This window comes from Nelumbo nucifera, chromosome 8 (assembly GCF_055504915.1).
Source record: "Nelumbo nucifera cultivar China Antique chromosome 8, China Antique-T2T, whole genome shotgun sequence".
Lineage (NCBI taxonomy): Eukaryota > Viridiplantae > Streptophyta > Magnoliopsida > Proteales > Nelumbonaceae > Nelumbo > Nelumbo nucifera.
This window is the reverse complement of record NC_142656.1, coordinates 23,915,325-23,938,932: the sequence shown is the minus strand read 5'-3', so window position 1 is coordinate 23,938,932 and position 23,608 is coordinate 23,915,325. Positions and strand designations below refer to the sequence as shown.

The 23,608-nt window shown below is 34.3% G+C and overlaps 2 long non-coding RNA genes and 2 pseudogenes across 2 annotated transcripts; all 4 read right to left on the bottom strand.

The window, feature by feature from the left end:
- Positions 1-10,611: 10,611 nt before the first annotated feature.
- On the bottom strand, positions 10,612-11,346 carry LOC148789749 (uncharacterized). Its single transcript, XR_016079232.1, has 2 exons — positions 11,209-11,346; positions 10,612-10,901 (listed from the first exon to the last, which is right to left on the bottom strand). It is a non-coding gene; the product is annotated as an uncharacterized LOC148789749 (long non-coding RNA).
- Positions 11,347-13,494: 2,148 nt separating this feature from the next.
- On the bottom strand, positions 13,495-13,613 carry LOC148789748 (5S ribosomal RNA; annotated as a pseudogene).
- A 10-nt stretch (positions 13,614-13,623) lies between these two features.
- Positions 13,624-13,742, bottom strand: LOC148789747 (5S ribosomal RNA; annotated as a pseudogene).
- An 8,595-nt stretch (positions 13,743-22,337) lies between these two features.
- LOC148789746 (uncharacterized) lies at positions 22,338-23,030 on the bottom strand. The gene is made up of 2 exons (XR_016079382.1): positions 22,935-23,030; positions 22,338-22,631 (listed from the first exon to the last, which is right to left on the bottom strand). It is a non-coding gene; the product is annotated as an uncharacterized LOC148789746 (long non-coding RNA).
- Positions 23,031-23,608: the final 578 nt, after the last annotated feature.

The following is a 23,608-nucleotide window of genomic DNA, read 5'->3' as shown; positions in this document are numbered from 1 at the left end:
AGCAGGACCAAGGTTACCTGAGTCTTGAAAACATTAGAAAATGACCAAACCATGCTGACAAGGTCGATCAATTGTACTGTGACCTCCATTACTTTAGAGGTTATAACTGCTTTTCTCACACAGACGAGAAAAGCAGTTACAATAAGACTGCATGTGTTTTTTGGTATGGAGAAATGGAGCAGGGATCAGTGATAAGTAGTTAAAAAATAAAAACAATGATTCCAAGCCTACGGCAACCGTGCCAGTTGGGTCAATGAAACAGTCACAATTAAGGGTGTTAATGGACCAGTTTTGGATTGGACCCCGTCCAGTCCAAAATCAATTTGGACGGATTGAACAGACCAATAAAACATATTGGATTGGATCAATCTGGTCTAAAATATTTATTAGATTGGATTTGACCTGGTCCGCCCGTAACAAATTTATATTGGATCCAATATCTGATCCATTGATATAAGATTAGAATACATGTGTGAAAGGACAGTATTTGTCTTAAAACTAATCTAATTCAAAATGAATTTAAACAGATTGAACGATCCAGACATTGAATTGGACCGATCCAAATTAGTGCAAAACATTCATTGGATTGGATTGGACCTGATCCATTTAAAATGGACTCACACTGGACTGGATCGGATTGGACCAAATACTATCCAATTGACACCCCTAGTCACAGTACCAATTCAGTCCAACCATAATTTACAAATAAAAATATAAAACTCATTAACTTGATCAACAACCAATGGGTTGATGACTATATATTATAAAAAATAATAAATAACAGAAAAGTGGTTGATGACATCACGGGTTGTCCCGTTGATGGTTGAACCATTGAATCATTAACCCTGATAAAAGAACAGTTCAAGCTTCGGATCGGGTTTTAAAACATAAAATGGTGAAGGAGGCAGAAAAGTGAAAGCTCTAAATATAACAATAGAAAAGGGAACGGATCTGTTATGTATTCAACATTCAAAGTTCAAACCGTATAGAACTGTCAATATATAATAAACTAGTTTTACAATTTAAAATCTAACCAAAGAAAAGATATTAATATGGAGCAAACCTTGTCCTTTAATTTAGAACAGTTGAGAACCCTTTCAAAAGTTTAGGGAACTATAAAATCAAGAATGGTTTTTACGAAGGAGTAAAAAGGAATTTCACCTATTGATTAGCATTGTGGTTATGTTTTAGGGCTTCGTTCATTTTTTGGTATGTTATTTATCCGGGTAAATGCAATTATTTGGGTAAGTTTTTCCTGGGGTAAGTACATTTACCCATGTTTTTTTATTTCTCACATAAATAATGTAATGACCATTTTAGTCATAAAAATCCATTATTAAAAGGGACATTTTTGTCCCTTTCAAGTGTTAACAAGTTTCCTCCATGGAAAAGCTATTTACCCACTTAGGAGATGGGCAGATACCCAAGAAAATAAACTTTCCCTGTTCCCTACATTAATCCGAAAAATGAACATGATATTCTTGGTCAATGGGAACCAAAATTCTATTGACAAACTTTACCCCTGTCAAAATCCAAAAAAAAAATGCCCCCTTAATAAATGACTTTTTGCATTGTTTTATCCAGTGTAGTCTGGAAACCGACTTAGAAGATGAATTGTTTTTTATTGTGGGTTGTGGGTTAATGGTCCCAAGCAATGAACAAGGTGATATGAGTGAGACCGTGCATGGCATGTTCCTACATCACCTTGTGATATATAGATTGCAAAAAATTACTCAAAATAAAAAGAAAAGAAATAATCAGACAATCGAGCATACTGTCATGGCCTCTTGTAGTTTTTAATGCATTGTATATTATAAAACTCTACATGTTCACAAGATGGCCAATCTAGGTTTAGGCTAGGCTTGCCTCCACAGTAATAAATATACCTGTTCACAGGCTGGGTCAGGCTGTGTTTGAGCCTGGATTTTTAAAGCATGTTTAGGCCTAAGCCTGAGCCTGACCCTTGTATAAAGCCCAATTCTTGGGCCCGAGCTCAAAGACTGACCAAGAACTTGGGCCAAAAGATCTTTATTATTTTTTATTCAACAATAAAACTGATCTATTTATATTAAATAACTTTCAACCTAAAATTACTAAACGACTTCACTTGACTTGAAAAAAGAGAAAAGGAACAATGGAAAAAAGTTATATATTTTATTATGTAAGATATATTTTTCATTTATTTAAAATATTATAAGTTCAAGCTTAGGCTCGAGCTAGGGTCTTTCTGAGAAAGCTAGAGCTTGGATCGAAAAAAGTTGGGCTTAGTGTTTATGGCCCTAGCCTGAACATGTAGGCCTAAAATCTTTTTCAATCCCAATGATTAATGGGTCAGGCTAAGCCAGCCTGTCAAGCTATCAAGCCCATGAGCTACCAAGTCCAATGGATTAGGCCTAACCATTGGATCTGGATCATGAGTCTGCTCCCAACTCTTATATAAAGCTTGAAAAGAAGATTTTTTTTCATTCTTTGGCTGTGTTTGGTTGCAGTGCAAATTTATTTGCATTAGTAGAAATGCACGGGAGAGAAAATGTAAAAAATGCAAATTCTTGTTTAATTTTGTTATGGATTACACTTTATTCTGCTTCATGTCTTAATTTATTTCATTTGTATTGCAATCAAACAAAATAAGTTAAAGTTTGAAACAAAAATAGATCAGAATTTACACTCAAATCATTTGCACTGCCATGGTTTTGCATCAGGGCAAATTTATTTGCATTGCAACCAAACACAGCCTTTTCTTTTTATTAAACAATAAAACTATTTTATTTATATTAATCAACCTCAAAATCCAAAAATACTAAAAGATTTCATTATAACTTGAAAAAAAAGAGAAGAGGAACAAACAAAACATATATAAGGTACATATTTTTTATTATATAAAATAGTTTTAATTATATAGAATTATCAGGTTAGGCTTAGGCTTAGGCTAGGCTTTCTTGAGAAAGCCTAATCCCAATGGAGAAAAAAGGTCAGGCTTAGTGTTTTAGTTTGGGTTTGAGCCCATGGGCCTAAAATCTTGTTCAAGCCCAACCATGAACAAGGCAGGCGAAGCTAACCCGCCGGGCTACATGAACCATGAATGAGTCTAATAATAACCCATTACTTTGTGTTTGGATCAATGGTTCAACCACTTGGGTTGAATGAATTTTGACAAAGTCAATGGTTTCTTACAAAACAACGAATTTTAGGGACCTGAAACCAAGAATAGGACCAGGTGATGGTTTGATCATCTAGATCAACAGCATTGATCTTAGTATGTCTTTTCCACTGATCTAGGGCTGCAAATAAGTTGAATTAGATTCGACTTGAATACGGATTCTATCTAGTATGAATCAAATTTGGATACCCCCTTGACCCTAACAAATCGGATTAAATTGGAAATATCGATACATTTAGTTAATAGATCAAATTCAAATACAGCCCGATCTGATCCGCCCGGACCTGATCCAATATGTTTGTTATGAAATATTGTATATGTATATTCTATATATACAAATTATATATATTATAATAGATTATTATGTTATATAAATCAAGTTTTTTATTACAACCCAAGTTCAATGAGATTCAAATCAGATATCCGATAAGATATTCAAATTCGAATCATAATATTGAAAATTGATGAATTTTTGTCAAATTCGATCATCATATTTCTTATTGAATAGGATTGGATATATCCTTTATCGAATCTAATCTGATCCCTTTGCAGCCCTACAGTTCTAGGGTTGCAATCGAATTGAGCTGAGCCAAACTTTGGCATGTCTTGGCTTGGCTTGACTAAAATACTACTTGATTTGGGTTCAAGTTCAAGCTCGACTCGAACTATATTTTTGGGCTCAAGCTCAATCCGATTAAATATTCAATGAGTTTGAGTTAAGCTCAGAAACTCGAAAATAACTATATTTAAGTGTTATATGCAAATATATGATATTTTTTATAATGTATAGTATGGATGTATGTATGTATGTATGTATATGTATGCATGTATGTATGTTTGTATGTATGTATGTATGTGTTTATCAAGCCAGGCTTATAAGCTTTTGAACTAAACATTTTATTGCTTGAGCTTGAGCTTGAATAACTAATCGAGCTTACTTGAAGGTTCAAACTTATTTCGAGTTTGATTAAAATTGAACTCAAATCGAACCTAACCCAATTCAAGTTTGAATTATTTGGTTATTTCAATTTAATTGTAGCCTTACACTACACTGACTAAAATACTACTTGGTTCGAGTTCAATTTCAAGTTGGACTCGAACTATATTTTTCGGCTCAAGCTCAGTCCGATTAAATATTCAATGAGTTTGAGTTCGGCTCAAAAACTCGAAAACAATTATATTTATGTGTTATATGTAAATATATGATATTTTTTATAATATATAATATGTATGTATGTATGTATGTATGCATATATATATGTATGCATTTATGCATGTATGTATATATGTATGTATGTAATTTATCAAGTCGGACTTATAAGCTTTTGAACTAAACATATTATTGCTTGATGTCGAGCTTGAATAACTAATCAAGCTTACTCGAAGATTTAAACTCATTTCGAGTTTGATTAAAATTGAACTCAAATCGAACCTAACCGAATTCAAGTTTGAACTATTTGATTATTTCAATTTAATTGTAGCCTTACACTACACTGATCCTAACAACCCCCCCCCCCCCCTCACACACACACACCATACCCACCCTGTATAAAGCGCATTGCTCTAAATGGTGATTAATTTATATATAAGGCATCAAAATCAATATTAGAATTCTCCACTACCTACTTCTTATGGTAGATTTTCTTGTGTTTCTTCCTTGCCCTCGGTTATGTCCCTATTGTAGAAGATCCAAAAATCTGGCGGAGCTCTATGACATTGTAGTAGCTAAGCCTATTCTTCGAGGGGAGAATGACGGTTCAGTCCAGAGTCAAAATTTGTAAGCTCAAAGTAAATTTTAGGTAAGTATCAGTTTGGAAGTGATATCAATTCAGGGGCGGGTGCAAGTTCATAGAGTGTGGATTTTTTACCTTTTAAATGTTTATAATTTTGCCATGAAAATCCAAAATCTGCATTAAGCCTATCCCTACTTCTTAACTTTTTCGAGGCACTAATAGATCGAGGGGGGAGAGGTAGGAGAAGTCATGGCAGACACTCGTGGTGCAAGAAGCTGTACGAAAGTCAGACGGTTCCCTTTTCTCAAGGTCGTAATCTATCCAAAAAAGTGGGCCCTCAGTGAATGCCTATGATCGTGATATTCTTTCTTAATTTGAGGGGCAACGTTTCTATAGAGCTGGTTTTACTTATATTAATAAAAATTTATGGTGGCATCCCTCTACCAAGGGATAATTTTGGGGCATAAAAAGATGATATAAGAATATGTCTTTTATTTCAGATAATTTGAATGCCATAATCAATCAAATTCAAATATCCTATTCATACCGTTTAAATAATCGAGTTGAATTCAGATATTATTTGATTCGATTTGATAAATTTCTGAATTTGATTAATTATTTAATTTTTATATGTAATATATAAAATATTAACATTTTATATAATATATATAATATTAAATTATATAATTTATATATTTTATATCAATAAAATATTTATTTTATATATTTATTAATTATATATCTAAAATAATTAAGAAGTGTAAAATGTGATGATTGGTGACAAATAAGGGAGTGCCAAACTATGGATATATGGACACATGAATATGGATTAGTTTATTTGGAATTTTAAAAGCAAGCCTGTACAAAATTATGTTAGTCCTCCCTCACAAGTGCTCTTGCTTATGAGAGGGGAGATCTTGGGTCCGCCTCACTGGTGTAGGTGTCAATCTACTTCTGTTTTGTAGTTTATTTCTTTTATAATATCAGGTTGAATTAAAAAACAAGTGTTATCCTAAAGGGCTTTAAAAAGTCAAGTGTAATTCAAATGGGACCCACATATGACATAGAAGCAAATTAAGGGTCCCCGTTTTGTTTTATAGTCGGAATTGGAATCAAAATCCTTTGGAATCGAAATTAGAATGGTCCATTTCCATAGTCTGTTTGGTTCAAACAAGAATGGAGAATGAAAATTGGAACCAGTAAGAATGATATTTCACTCTGAAGGGAGGGGCAAAGAATGGCCATTCCCCCAAATTGGGAAATGCCATTCCAATAGGAATGAGATTGAGATTTCAATTCTGTCCAATCAATATATGAACTTGGAATAGCCCATTCTGATTCTGATTCCATACCCCTATTTCAATGAACCAAGCAAGAGCTAAAACTTGACTAAAACGTCTACTATCTGAAGCCAGCTACCTGATGTACCCGGGCCCAATTACTATGGACAGATCCACAAATTTTGGAGTCCATGTTACCTTATAGGATTTTTGTCAATTTTCACATATACACAATTGCTTAATTCCAACCATATCTGTTGGTGGGATTTATTCACAGCTCTGAATTGAGTTTGAATGTATCTAGTCCGAACTTAACTGGCTGACACCCCTAAATGGAGTGGGTAGTAAAATGCTCTTATGGTTTGATCTCTAGGTTTTATTATGGGTGGGAAATTTTTAGAAAATGCTCTTATGGTTTCCAATAAATACTTATTGTTCCATCTCAATTTGGAACAAATACAAATTATAAAGTATAAATACGTATAAAATACAAGGTTTTACACTACATATTTCCATTTGTATTCTTTTCAAACTGAACCAAGAGAAAAGGGTAAAGCAAGTTGTCCTATTTTGCTGCTATACACTATTAACCTTGAGTCTCAATCTCTCTTATTGGTATCAGACAACATGTTGGGATATTTGTAGAAATATATACTTTTTCATCCAAATGTGGTTGCACCTCTTTTTAAAGTGTTGCACCTAATTGATTCAACTCAAATCAAACTATGATTTGTTTTGGTTAGTGCTGCGTCAGGGCTGAGTTTTTGCATGGGTCAGGGCTTGAGTTTTTGGGCTGCAGGTTGTATCTAGGCCAGACAACTTGGGTCTAATCTAAATTTGGATTAGACTTTGTACATATTTTTAATCAATTCATTTCCTAAATTGAACTATAAAACTCAACAAAAGATGGCTATATAAAAATATATTCATAATTTTTTTTATAAACTTAACCAATCTGTTTAACGTCAACTAAGTTCGACTCAACCCAATTCAAACTCAAACCTGATTAGAGATGTATTGGACTAAGCTTGATTTGGGCCTGGATTGACAAATCGGGAATTAACCTTGGATTGGACCAGGCCTAAATATATTCTAAATTGACCTTCAACCAGGTAACTGAGGAACGTTAGGTGGGGTAATTAATGGTCTTTCTTGTTCCTCTACATCCAGCAATTAATAATATTATCATCTATGCTGAAACTTGTGGTAAAGTTGGTTTTGATGACTAATGATGACAAGAGTTGGTGTTGAGTGTGTCATCTTTATTTATTTTTTATCTTTATTCATGAGATAAACTTGAAGTAAGGTGATTGAGCTTCTAACTTCGAAGTCACTATCCTGAATTTCATAAAATAAATCTTTAGAATTGAGGTTGGTAGATAGGCACTCAAGGACAGGAGGTTTTGGGCTGTGATGTCTGTTCATAGTACAAATTCTGCCCATTTTTGGACAGCCACAAATGGTTATTTAAAAAATGAAAAGAGACAGGAATGAAATTGGAAATGATGGATGAAAACGCACATGGCATGGATGAAATTATCATTTTCAATATAGGTATAGGTATGTTGATAAGTATATGGAAGGAAAAATGAATTTATGAGGGGTAAAGAGTGGAAAGGTACAATTGGGTCATTAAATGAGAAAGAAAAGTCATTTCCTAATAGGCATTAAATGAATAAGTAAAATAAATTTTCACCATTGATCCTTCTCCAATTCAAACCTTAGTTATGGGGCATTTAAGTCTAGTGAAATTTCTAAAAGCCAACCACATCTACTCATACTATTATAGATACTAGTAATTAAGCACGTGTGTTGCACGTATGGATATTTTTATATTAATTACTTGAATTTTAAATATATCATAGTTAGGATAGAAATTGAAAAATAATAGAAGTAACAATATAGTTAAAAATAAACTTAAATACTTGTACTAAATGTGTATCTACGGAAACTTTAAATTGCAATAACAATTACTACTACTATTAAATTTTGTTTTACATTTCTTTCTTAAATAAAAATAATTTTTATTTTAACAATTATTTTTATTTAATATGATGATTATATAACAATAGAAATGTTCTAAAATGCCATTGACAAAACTATATACTTTTTCGTCTTTTTTGTTGTATTTTTTAAAATATTTATTATTCAATTATGACATCATGAACTTCATTGAGGTTTCAGATCAATTTTAAATTATATATTTCATCTACATTATATACATAATTTGTACTTGTCATTCTTAACTTTTGTTTGACATAATTAATATATAACTTTTTATATATTCTTTTGATTACTTGCACTTTTTTATTATTTTTTCAACTTATTGTTGACTTGGTTGATTGAACCATTCGAATCATTACTCGGTCATGATTCTAGGTTTGGTTCTGTTGAAACTCTCCATTTTAGTTAAAAAACATCTATTTGGTTGGTTCAACCATTGATCCATTCGACCCAGTAACCAAGTTGTAGGTTGCACACTTAATTATCTGCAAATATTTGAAAGGCTAACTTTTTATGCCGATGTTCAATTGGGGTTATCTTTTTTTTTTTTAATTTCGAGTAACTTTTCAAGATCTATATGCCTCAAGGGCGTTATGCACCTTGCCTTGCTATTTTCGCAAAAAAAAAAGCCCTTATTGGCCCCAAATTGCAATTTTTAATAGTTTTTATAAATAAAATATTTAAAACAAAATTAAAAAACATAAATAAATGTAACATAATACATATATTATATGTAATATATGTAAAACATAACTATGATATATGTAAAGCATAATTATATTATTTATTGATAAAATATTTGATTTTACACACACACACAGTGTTGAAACAGAGCAGTTTGACTCATTTCACCTGAATAGTCGAACTAATGACCCATGGCCCAAAGGCAAAAGCCTCCAGGTCAATTTTTAAAACATTGTTTATCATACTTGTTATTGTTTAATATGTCAAATATATGATGTTAAAAATATTTTTATTTTTTAATTTATATATTTTTTGCATTTTATATATTTTTGAATTTTATTATTTAAATGTAGCAATATGGTTTGATTGTCTTTCAGAGCTCTTGGAGCTGTTTTTGTAATTAAGTTTCAATTGTAAAATATTTCTTTTTTCTTTCTAATAAATTATCTTTTATTCTTCAATATATAAATATATATTGTAAAAAAATTATATACATATTATTACCATCATCATAATATAAAATGTTCACAAAAAAAATATATACAAAATCGCTAATTATATCAAAATGGATCTACAAGGGTATTGTAATATATGGGAGTTTCTGGAGAGTGAAACCAAGGTTTAGAAGAAATTAAAGAAACTGACAGAGAACCACAGTCGAGGTTAGTTAGTAATTTATCCTATAACTTAATGCAATTTAATAAATTAATAATGGCCTTGTTTGGCACCCGCTAGTGTTTGATGAAAAATCTGAAATCGCAAATCATCCGTCAGTATGTCACGTCACTTGGAGCGTTGACTCTTTGAATAGCCAGAGCATTTTCTGTCAAGATATAATTGATTTATTTTCTAGGATGAAATAATGACTTTGTATAATTGTTAAAAACAATTTTTCCACTCGAAGATCGTGCCCATTTCGAATCTGCTACCCACATTTATACTTACTGAATACTGCCGTCATATAAATTGTTAATACAATTTTTTCCCCTTGACCGGAATGGTTCAATCACTGATCCATTGACCCAGAGAGACGAAGAATTCAAGGCCCGGGTCAGATTTTAAAGCATACAAGTTGAGAGAGATTGAAAAGTGGAAGATGTAAATATATTAACCAAGGCGACGTAAATGGGCTTTTTCATAACAGCTTCGCACATCAGACGCGATTAGGGCCAGGGCCATTAAGGTGATCAATATGTGGCTGACTGTTATGCTAGGAGGCTCATTAAGCCAATGGGGGAAATGTCAGATTTACCCTTTGAGACCTATGCATCGATTGTTTATCCTTCTAAGTTGTAATAATAATAATATAGTCCAAATTTATCTGTAAATATTATCTTTTATATTATTTATTATCCAAAGATTCTAAGGCTGTGTTTGGTTTGAATGGAAAGATAGGGAAAGGAAGGGAAAATCTGGGAAACTTAGCTCTATAAGATTTACACATATTTTCCTTCCTTTCCTAGTTTCCTTTCTTTTCCCTACATTTTCCTTCAAACCAAACACAGCCTAAATAATCTACAACCAGAGTCAGATGGAACTTGAGATCCCTATCAGTCAAGCAGATTTTTCCTACTTAGTTTCTAATAACATACAAGAGCAGCACTGAATATTTCACTAATCTCGTCCATCCACCCAATCCAGCCTTACTCCGGCAGGTAGAGAGATTGTTTTCAATATTTGAACCCTGCTCATCCACACCTTTATATAACCTTCATTTACTTATACTCTGCAATTCCTATTTATTTATATATTTATGCCAAAAGAAAAGAGTTCACTTAGATTGATTGATGAAAAAACAGTACAAGGAGCAGAATGGCTGACTTTATTACATAGAATCACTAACAACAACGAAAGAGATTACTCAACCTGATTAGCAATGGACACAGACACAGTTATGGGGGTCGTGGCAGATACCACGGCCATTCCAGTTTTGGACGCACCAATAACTGCATCCGATTGGATCACACACCTGCATGGTAGGCAGAACTTCCACACAAGTACCACCGTTAGCCGCATCCGAACTGGGCAACATTGAAGCAACTGCAACAACAATGCATCGATCGTTTATACAATAAGCAAAAAAATATCAAAAGAAGAAAGGCTGAATGAAAGATACAGCAACAATATTGGACTACTGTTGATGTTTTGTGGTGCACTAGCTGGGTTGTAACCATGTCTGGCTGCAACACAGTGTGGGTGAAGTGTATCTTGCAGCAACTGTCCAAATAGCAAGTCGGATTTTGATGTTTAACACAGAAAGATGCACTCATGTATAATAGAAATGATCATAAATGTAGGGGTAAACAAAGACAAATTAACAAGTGAAAATGAGGTAAGTTTAAGAAACCTGAGAAGACTAGGAGGACAAGGAAGAAGCAGCAGAAAAGCTTAGCCATCTTTCTATCAACTTATTTGCAGACTGTGCTCTATTCTTGAAGCAAACGGTGTGTATCTTTTGGAATGATAATGAGTTGTAGGGGTATTTATAGAGTTCTAGGTCTGTAGGTTTATTAAAAAAGAAATTAGGGTTGGCATCAACTTTCAATGTATCAAATGGGCCCAGTATATTTATATCAACTTTCAATGATAATGAATGTTATTTGACTAAATATCCCTTATTATGAATTTACGCACTCGGAGCAAAAATTGTAATTTCAATGCCACTATTCAGTTCTTTCAATACTTATTTCCCGTTAAATCCCATATTTAAGGATTTAACTCATATTAATTTCTGAAAATTTTTTTAGCTAAATTAACCCTCATTTTGAATTTGGACAGTTTTATTTGGGGGCAAAAGATGCAATTTCAAAACTACTATTCTATTTATTCAATTCCAGCCCTCACATTAAATACCATAATTAAGGTATTAACTCGCTATTCTCTTAGGGAAAACATTCAAATTCAAAGTGAAGGTTATTTCGCCAAGAAATTCTCTAGAAATCAATGCAAATTAATACATTAAATATGGGATTAAATGAGAGTGGATTCAATGAACTGAACAGTGGTTTTAAAATTACAATTTTTACACCAAAATAAAGAGTGTCTAAATTCAAAATAAGGGATTTTTTAGTCAAGCAAAATTCTAGAAATTTAAGGCCTTATTAGTGCAAATTTCTATAATTTTATTTGACTAAAATACCCCTCAAATTGAATTTACACACTTTTTATTCTAGGACAAAAACGTAATTGCAACACCACTATTCAATTCATTCAATTCCCTCTCGTTAAATCCCATATATTTTGGTTGGGGAATCGCCCTAGAATAGTGTGAAACTTGCATTACCCACTGAAAACCCAGGTTAGATTACATTCCTATATCCAAAACAAGTTCAAAAAAAATTTGGCTCTGAAGTCTACATGTTTAATATCTAAAAACCATCTCGTGTGAAACCAAATAGGTTGGCTTACGTTGTCCAGTAGCCTCCAAAGATTTGAAAAAGGAAAATAAAGAAAAATTGTATTAACATTGGATCTAGAAATATATTCTCCAAAATTTTGGAAAAGCTAGTTCCAAAAGCAACTGTGGAGTTTATGAGTAGAAAAGGAGGAAGGTTTCAAAATCTTGGATTTAGAGATGAAAATTATCGTAACTATTTGCAAACTAAAAGAAAGATATGGAAAATGGTGGTGTAGGAGCAATATTAGAATACTTCGACAGGTTGCAAGAGAAGAACATGGCATCATTTTATTCGATTCAAGTTGATAACTAAAGTATGATAACCAACATATTCTGGGCTCATGCAAGAATGGTGGCAGATTATATTAAGTATTTTTGTGATGTTTGTTTTGATACCACATTTGGAACAAATGCTGAGCACTGACCATTTGCGCCCCTTTTGTTGGAATTAACCACCATAAGCAAACAATTATTTTTGGAACTGCTCTAATGTATGATGAGACTATAGAATTAACCACCATTACAAAGTAAGCAAGTATAGTTCCTTTACCCAATTAAATAATTAGTGGATCCACCTGTTCTCTGTCCTATTAAACCAAGTTCATTATTTGCTAACAATTACAGTAAATTCTCATATTGCTAACCATGGTTTCTTTACCACCTTTAATTCACTATATGTGGGTCTTGCATTCAAAGTATTGATTTGAATGAGCAGAACTGAGCTGAGTTCTACTTCAGTTATTGAGTGCAAATCTGGACCGACTCATCTCTACCAGATTAGGTTCCAACTTGTTGGTGAGGAATTTTCATGTTGGAATGCAATATTGAGTGGGATTCAAGCTACACAAGGATGGTGACCCAGTTCTGCTACGTGTGCCAACTGACAGTCAGACAGTTCCTTTTTCTCGAGGTCGTAATCCAACAAACTATGGACCGTCACTGAATGCCTATGATTGTGATATTCTTTCTTGAGGGGCAAGGTTTCTATATCCCCCTCTGTTAGCTGGTTTTACTTATATTATTAAAAAATTTATGGTGTCTCCACTCTATCAAGAGATAATTTTGGGGCATAAAATGATGATATAAGCACATCTCTTTTATTTTAAAAACTACTCAAAAACAAACTACACGTACAGAGAAATTATAAGTTTAGGGAGATGATAATATAACCACTTGCCTTTTATGTTCTTTTTTTTTATAATAAAAGGATCACGTCACATATAAATAAACAAAAGTGGGGTGCAGTATGAGGACTTTCCAGGAGGTCATCCATCTTAGTACTATTCTCACCCAAGCACGCTTAACTTCAGAATTCTGATGGAATCCGATACATTAGTGATGGTATGATCGCACCCGAATAAAATTGGGGTGCAACACAATGACGTTTTAGGAGGTCATCCATCCTAGTACTACTCTTGCCCAAGCACGCTTAACTTCAGAGTTTTGATGGGATCCGGTTCATTAGTACTAGTATGATCGCACCCAAAGGTGGTTTAAAATCTTTAATTTTAAGCACATGCCTTTTATTTTCAAAACTTAGCAATTAATTAGTCATTTGCAACGAATGGGATATGATAATTAAATAATAAAATTAAGAAATATTGAAACATAAAAAATAAATTATGTAGAAAATATTTGAGTATATCTCTAATATTATATATTGTCATATTGAACAAATTACACATCAAAATTGTACAATAGTTTAGAGATATTGAGTTGTCTGAGTGGTTCTCTGTTAAGTCTTGAGGATGCGTAATGCCAACGTATCTAAAAGTGGGGAAGCCTCCACCAAAGTCTCAAAGGCTAGTGCTCGTGTGTGGTGGGGGGTCCAGGAGTGGTAGGTTTCGATTGATTCACAGGGGTCAATCTCATCAGAAGGAGGTTCTAGATAAATGGAAAGCCTCCCCCTCCCCTGTTCGTTGGAGGGAGATGGTTGTTTCGCTTTGGTTCCATCAGAGTTAGAGTTGAAGGAAGTTGGGGATGTGGGCCTCTCTACTAAGTAAGGTTCAAATCAAATCTTTGCGCATATGAGGTTCCTTAGGCCTATGAGCCAGTTATTTTTGGGGAGTCTTTGTGGGTGGGACCCAGAGTGATGAGCTTTCCATTCCAAGGTTAGTGACAGGTGCGAGCTGGTCGAGAAATTTTGGGAGGTCAGGTTCTGAGTGATGTGTCCCAGAATCAGCAATCTGCTCCTAGATGAGCCAAAATGCACTCTACTCCATCTAGGAACTTGAGAAACTTATTCTTAGCCAAGAATGCAAAAAGGGCAGGAGGGAGGATGTTATGCAAGAAGCATGCAAGACAAGGGAGTGTGGTTCTCAACGGAGTTAGCGAAAAAGCTTTTAGGAATCAGGACTTGAACTCTTTTTCAATCCTAGAAGGAGATTTGGAGCCTAATCAAGGGTGCAGCCAGGAATTTTTTGTTTGGGAGGCCAAAACATATGGATGATCCCTAGAGGGGCCAACCATTGGGTGAGAACTGAGGGGAGGGAGGAAACTTACATAAAAAAATGTATTCAGTGTGCAGATTTCAGGACAATGGGGGGGCCATGGCTCACCTGGGTCCCCTCTAGCTCCACTCCTGAGGCTATTACCATAGTTTCAATGGGGATACTTGGAAAGAAGACAACACAGCCCAGGATTTTGGTAAAGGAAGTTCCTCTAGAATGAAGGGAAGAGATAGAGATGATCAATGGAAGAGGAGCATAGGTTTGTAGAGTCCCATTTTCGAAGGTTTGAGGGAAAAGCCAAAAACACACAAGAGAGAAAAAGAAGTGATAGTGATGATGAAGACTTTTATGTAGGTAGTGAGGGGTTCAGGTTCGAAATTGGATTCAATCAGTGAAAAGCCCCTTCCAACTACCATTACAGCCTTGTATTGGGAATATCTCTCCATGAAATAAATAACATAAGTGCGGAGACATTCCAGATACAAGGATGTAAAGGTTGTTCGAATGGTGTTCAAACAGGCCTTGCACTGACTGAAGCCGATCTCTTCAAGTTCGGTAGACTTCCTAAAAGTAGGAAATTGCAAAAGCTTGTAAATTTTTACATGGATGCTCCAATAATAGTAGATGTCATGGGGAAGAAATAAGGCCACCTGTTAGCCATGTCTATGTAGGGCGGGTTTATGAAAGCCTTGGTCTTCAGTTGGTGCTTTTTGGGCCTACTAGTTAACATGTACGTGCATTTTCACATGGCAGTATCTCTAAGACAAAAACAAACTTTTTAGAATTCATGTGCTATTTTTGAACAATTATAAGTGGGCAGTTTTTGGAGTAAGAGTAGAAGACATATATGCCCTCTTTATGCCCTTTGTATGCTACTTAGATAAGGGGTAGAAAACATCCAATAAAAATTCCAAAAAGAGGGGACATTCTCTCTTTTATAGGTAGTATAAATTTGCTAAGTCTGGAAGATGGAAGGTTTTTGATTGACTTTCAGAGTTCTTGGAGTTGTTTTTGTAGTTCAATTTCTACTATAATATATTTATTTTTTTATTAAATTATCTTTTATTCTTTAATATATATAATAAATCATAAAAAAATTATATACATATTATTACCATCATCATAACCTAAAATTTTCACAAACAAAATACATACAAATTTGCTAATTATATCAAAATGGATATATAAGGGTATTGTAATATATGGGAGTTTCTCAAGAATGAAGCCAAAGTTTAGAAGAAGTTAAAGAAGATATCTTTAAACCACAATAGAGGTTAGTGATGAAACGAAACTAAATTTCTGTGAATGAACTCACTGTAAATTTAGTGAGTGGAGAGTATATATATATAGATAGATAGATATATAAGTTGTCATCGGTACAGATTACACAATATAGATAAAATTAACAATTATACTAGATAAGCTTTACATGGAGATAACGATAGCTTTGGTTATCTATTCAACTGAGATTTACTTGATTGACTTGTAATTGGACTCTTCTTCTTATCCTTATCAGCCCCCGCAAGCAGATGGGGAGTGGATGCACCATCAGCTTATTCCTCAAGAAGGAAAACCAGGAAGAGCTTAGTGGTTTAGTAAAATTATCTGCTAGATGATTTGCACTACAGATGAAGCAAACATCTAAGGCCTTGTGAACAACTTGCTCCCAAACAAAGTGATAATCAATCTCTATATGCTTGGTGCGAGCATGGAAAATAGGATTTGCACTTTAGTACGTGGCACCAAGATTATCACACCAAAGGAAAGGAGGAGAAATAGGAAAAATTGCAAGTTCACGAAGAACAGATTGAAGCCAAAGTAATTCTGAAGTAGCACATGCTATGTTTCGATATTCAGACTTAGTACTAGACCGAGAAATAGTAGCTTGCTTTTCATAGGACCATGAGATCAAATTGGGGTCTAAGTAGATACAAAAACCACCCTGAGATCTTCTGTCATCCAAGCATCCTGCCCAATCAGGATCGGAGAATGCATGAAGGCGAAGAGAAGAAAAAGGAACAACAATCAAGTGAAACCCATAATTAATAGTGTGTTTCAAATATCTGAGTATGTGCTTTGACTGCACTCCATTGCTCAGTAGTAGGTGCATGCATGTAGTGACATACCTTGTTGACAGAAAACGCTATGTCAGGACAGGTTATGGTTAAGTACTGCAAAGTACCCACGACAATCCTATATAAAGAGGGGTTTAGAAGAACATCTCCAATGTGCCATTGAAATTTAAAAGTGGATGCCATGGGAGTTCCATAAGGTTTTGCACCATCCATGTGAGCTTTCTAAAGAAGATTCACTATGTATTATTTCTGAGACAAATTGATGTTGGTAGAGCTATGAATCACTTCAACACCAAGAAAAAAATGTAAAGGACCCAAGTCCTTAACAGCAAAGGTGGTGCTCATGGTAGCAATAAGATATGATACAGTAGCGGAGTCTAAACCAGTGATGATAATGTCATCAACATAGATGAGTATAAACATAATACATGTAGGAGATGTAAATATCAACAAAGAAGTATATGCTATAGATGCCTTAAAACCAGCCTGAAGTAAGAATATACTAAGCTTTCTGAAACCAAGCCTGAGGAGCTTGTTTTAACCCATAAAGAGACCTATGTAAATGACAGACATGAGTAGGAGACTTTTGATTAACAAAGCCTAGGGGTTGCCTTATGTAAACATTTTCTTCAAGATCACCATGAAGAAACGCATTTTGAATATCAAGCTGCCTTATAGTCCAATTCTTGGACAAAGCAATGGTAAGAACAATGCCTATAGTACCTGGCTTTATAACTAGACTGAATGTTTCAGTAAAATCAATCCCAGGTCGTTGATTGTAACCTTGAGCATCAAGTCGGGTCTTATAACGGTTGACAATGCCGTATGGGTTTCTCTAGGTTTTGAAAAACCACTTACACCCAATGAGATTCATATCATCAGTGCGGGGAACAAGAGTCCAAGTTCCATTTTGCTGAAGAGTATCAATTTCTACTAACATAGCATTCTAACACTAAGCACTTTTGTTGGCTTGAATTAAATAGGTTGGCTCATCACCATCGACTTCTAGTGGGTGATGAGAGGCAAGATAAACTTTGGGTTTATAAATACTAGCCTTCCCATGAGTAATCATAGAGTGTACATTGGTTATACGTGGTGGAGTAGGAACAACACTTTCAATAGCAACCTCAAAAAGAGTAGCTTGAGCATTAAAGCTAGTAGAACTTGATGATGTGGCATCAATGGAAGGAGGAACATTATCACTTGAAATGGGAGAAGCCATTGAATTATGGACATCCATAATAGAGGAGGATGATTCGGTATTGCATAGTGAAACTTCAACAATAGGAGGAGGTCCAATAGATGGTGGAGCCCTGTACTGATGAAGAAGAGTTAAAAGCAACTAAAGTTGCATAATGAGACTTGAAAGGAAATGTATCTTTATCAAACTGAACATGTCGTGAAATAAAACTCTACTTGTAGAGAGATGGAGACATCTGTACCCACTATAGCCTTGAGGATAACCCATAAATACACAAGCAATAGAACGAGCTTCAAGTTTATTCCTATTGTAAGGTCAAAGAAGAGGATAATAGGTGTAACCAAACACTTTCAACATGCTATAATCAGGCTTAGTATGATATAGTACCTCCCAAGGAGATTTCATAGCAAAAACTTCTGTAGGAAGTCAATTAGCAATGAAAATTGAGGACTGAAATGCTTCCCACCAATAACTCTTTGGAACATCAGATTTCTCTAGTAAAGTTATGCCCATTTCAACTATTTCTCTATGGCGTCTCTCAACATGCCCATTTTGTTCCTGCGTGTGAGGACAAGAAAAACAATGCAAGACCCCACATTGATTCAGAAAGGATTTGAATTTGACAAACTCTCCTCCATCTATTTGAATGGATTTAATCTTGACATTGAAATAAATTTTAACTTGCAATTTAAATTTGACAAAATTATTAAAAGCATCTGATTTCTTAACAAGTGGAAAAATCCATTGATATGTAGAATGAGCATCAACAAAGAGAAGATAGTAATTAAATCCATGAACTAAAGTTACAAGCGATGCTCCCCAAACATTTCAAAATAATAAGCCAAAAGAAGCATTGTATAAGGACTCATTAACTGTAAAAGGTAACTTAAGGCTTTTTCCAAGAGGACACGTATGGCAAAAATCCATTCTTTTATTTGTAGACACCGACAATGAGCTGGAGTTGAGAACATGCCTCACAATGCGAGGTGTACAATGACCCAACTGCTCATGCCATTTATTCACCAAAGTTTTGACACCTAGGAATGCTGATACAGTAGAACCTAGATTAGATACTTTACTTCCTCTCACCTATAACTCATAGAGACCATCTCTACTATACCCCTACAGCATGACTTTCCTTGTCTGTTGATCCTTCACAAAGAATTTGTCTGAGTGAAACTCAAAATAACAATTGTTATTTTTAACAAATTTTGATACTACTAGTAAGTTTTTCCAAATCTTAGGTACATGAAGAATATCTTTCAGAACAAAGGAATCTGATGAAGAAGAAATAATAGTAGACCTAGTGTGTTTAATTGACAAACCTTTTCCATTTCCAATAGTGATTTGTTCTGGTGCAGAGTATTCAAATTACAAGTGCAAATTGGCAAGGTCAACTATCATATGATGGCTAGCACCTGAATCTGGGTACCAACTGTTGTCAATTACTGGCCCTTTAAACGTAGTATATGTAGTAGGAAGCTCTTTTCTGGATGAAAATCTTTGTCAAACCTGGCTCTACACTTGTAGGCTGTATGGTTTAGCTTGTGACATATTTGGCATTTGACTCCTTGAAAGGGATTTGGTTTCTTATCCTTTCCATCAAAAGTCTTTCTGAACAGCCATATTAGCTTGTAGTTGAAAATATTCAAATAGAATCTGAGTGTGTTCTAATCGAAGTTCATGGTTGGTGAGTAGAGCTTGAATATCATCAAAGGTGTGCTCACTAGCACGCAACAACAATGGAGTGACCAAAGACTCATAATCTGGGCCAAGTCCACCAAGGACAAATTGTATTAATTCAGGTTTTGAAACTAATTCTCCAATAGCAACTAGATTATCTGATATCAACCTAGATTTTTGTAGATAATCTACCATGGATAAATTTGTTTTCTTCAGATGAGTCAACTCAAACCTGAGTTGCTTAATACGTGCCTGTGATTTTGAAGCAAACAGACGAGCAAGGGCATCCCATACACTTTTTGAAGTAGTATACCCTATTACCTAGGCTAAAACTCCTTTAGTAAGAGAGGAGAGGGTCCAACTCAAAAGGATTTGATCTTGTTGTTCCCACAACATGAAGTTAGTGTTGCTAACACTTTGACCATTTTCAGTAATAGTCTTTGTGGGTGGTGTAATGGTTCCATCTGTATAACTTATAACCTTAAAACCTTTGAGCACAACAGTAAATTGAGATTGCCACAATAGATAGTTAGTGTGGTCTAACTTAAAGTCGAGCTTGACATGGTGAAACCTAGTTCTGATACCATGAAATGAAACTAAATTTCTGTGAATGAACTTGCTATAAATTTAGTGAGTGGAGAGTATATATATATATATATATATATATATGTATGTATGTATGTATGTATAAGTTAACAATGGTACAAGTTACATAGTATAGATAAAATTAACAACTATACAAGATAAGCTTTACAGAGAGATAATAGTAGCATTGGTTATCTATTCAATTGAGACTTGATTGACTTGTAATTGGACTCTTCTTCTTATCTTATTATGTAATTTATCCTATAACTTAATACAATCTAAAAAAATAATGGCTTTGTTTGGTACTCGCTAGTGTTTGGTGAAAAATCTGGAGATCCCAAATCATCCGTCAGTATGTCATGTCACTTGGAGCATTGTCTACCATAGACTCTTTGAATAGCTTATACAAAGCACTTCAAGGCAATTGAACTAGTTTAGCTGAATCTTCATTTCAGCCTTCCCAAACTAGTCCTGAAAAAGGTATTTCTACCATTTTCAGTCAAAGTATAATTGATTTATTTTCATGGTTTTTAAAAACGAACCGGTGACCGAACGGCCAGCCCATTTTGACAAAAAATAAAAAAATTTAAAAAAAATAAAAAATTGGAAAACGGTCAAAACCGTTCGAATGGTTCGAACAATTAACCACCTGGTTCAGCAGTTTATTGACCAAAATAACGGTTTTGGGGAAAAAACAGCTTTGGAGGAAAACAGAACCGATCAGGTGACCGGTTCCCGGTTTTTCCAATCTGGTCCGATTTTGAAAATAGTGTTTATTTCTACGATGAATTATTGACTCTGTACCAATAACCTGGCTGTCAACATCAAATGGACTCCATTACCAACAAATCAAAATAGAGGAAACTGCATGTGTGTTATGTGGTCTGGATAATTTGGGTAGGGCAGATCAATGATAAATTATTAAAAACAATTTTTCCAACCTCGAAGATCATGCACACTCCGGATTTGTACCCACTCAACACCGTGGCATATATTGGAAACATCTCCCTATGAATGAAAGTTGTAAATATATACCAAAAGAAAAGGAAATGGATAGGTTATATATTGAAACCATATACAGCTGACAATATCCAAATGATCCAGAGGCATTCCATATTAAACTTTCGCAATACCTACCTAATAGAACTCTTTCATATGATATATGTTTTTGTGCTTCTTCATTGTCTAAATAAAATAGTTTGATTTAATTACCAAAGGCGATATATAATGGTCTTTTCATAACAGCTTTTAACGTAAGATGCGATTAAGGCCAGAGCCATTTAGGCTATGTTTGGTTTAAAGGAAAAAGTAGGGAAAGGCAAAAAAACCTATACAAGGTTTGTAAAAGTTTCTTTACCTTTCCCTTCCTTCCCTTACTTTTTCCTTCAAATCAAACATAGCTTAAGGTGATCATCATGTGGCTAAGTGTTAAGCTAGGATGCTCATTAAGGCGATGAATGAAATGTCAGACTTACCCTTTGAGGCCAATGCATGGACTGTTTGCCTTCCTTAGGCAATTTAGGTTATAATAGTAATTAACATAATCCAAATTTATCTGTAAATATTACATTTTATATTATTTATTATATGTAAATATTAAATTGAAAAAAAATGATCGAATAACTTAATTGACACAATGGTCTAGTAAGAACATGATCTTTGAAGAATTTTCATTTTTAAGAAGTTCCTCTCTACCGGTACTAGACTAGATAACAAGAACGCCCACTGAGGCTGCATTCCTTTCCTATATCATCAAGCAGATTTTTTCTACTTAGGCTCAGTTTGGAAGCAATACAAATGCAAATATGTACAACATAAATACATACAAAATAATCTAAATATTAGCATTTGTACACCTTCCAAACTCAGCCTTAGTTTCTAATAACATACAACTGATGATGCCATTTGATCATGGAGGCACCACTGAATAATTGCATATTTCACTAATCTCGTCCCTCCACCCAATCCAGCCTTACTCCGGCAGATAGAGACATTGTTTTTAATATTTGAACCCTGCTCATCCACTCCGTACTTATTTAATCTTCATTTACTTAAATTATACTCTGCAGGTCGTATTTATTTATATATTTTTGCCAAAACAAAAGAGCTCCACTTAGATTGATTGATGAAGAAACAGTACAAGGAGCAGAGTGGCTGCCTTTTATTACATAGAATTACTAACAACAACGACAGAGATCATTCAACTTAATTAGCAAACGACACAGACACAGGTATGGGCGTCCTGGCAGCTACCACGGCCACCGAATTGTGTGTCGCACCAATAAATGCATCCGCGGGGATTACAAACCTCAATGGTTGGAAGAACATGCACACAATTATCATCGTCAGTAGCATCGGAACCGTGCAACATTGAAGCACCTGCAACAACCATGCATCGTTTAATTTATACAATAAGCAAATAAATATCAAAAAAAGAAAGGCTGAAGGGGGAGGGGGGAGGGGGGAATGAAAGATACAGCAACAAAACTGGTTACTGTTGAAGGTTGCACCATGTGATAGTTTTGTGGGTGAAGTGTTGTAGCTTGCAGCAACTGTGCAAATAGCAAGTCGGATTTTGATGTTTGATACAGAAAGATGCACTCATGTATCATAGAAATGATCATAAATGTATGGATAAACCGAGACAAATTAACAAGTGAAAATGAGGAAAGTATAAGAAACCTGAGAAGACTAGGAGGACAAGGAAGAAGCAGCAGGAAAGGTTAGCCATCTTTCTATCAACTTATTTGCAGACTGTTCTCTATTCTTGAAGCAAACGGAGTGTATCTTATGGAACGATAATGAGTTGTAGGGGTATTTATAGAGTTATAGGTCTGTAGATTCATTAAAAAAAATGAAACAAATTAGGGTTGGAATCAATTCAATGTATCAAATGCATGGGTCCAGTATATCTATATCTATAAACTATCATAAAAAGCACGCATGGGGCCTGAGATTTCGGGAATGTTACTTGACTAAATATCCCTCAATTTGAATTTATACACTCTTTATTTTTGGAGCAAAAACTGTAATTTCAATGCCACTTTTCAGTTCTTTCAATTCTTATCTCCCATTAAGTCCCATATTTAAGGAATTAAATTGTATTAATTTTTGGAAATTTTCTTGGCCAAAAGAACCTCCAATTTGATTATGGACAGTTTTTTATTTAGGGGGCAAAAGGTGCAACTTCAATAGTAATATTCTATTTATTCAATTCCCTCACATTAAATACTAATATTAAGGTATTAACTCCTATTCTCCATGAAAAAACGTGCAAATTCAAAATGAAGGTTGTTTCAGCCCAGAAATTTTCTAGAAATCAATGGGAATTAATACGTTAAATTTGGGATTAAATG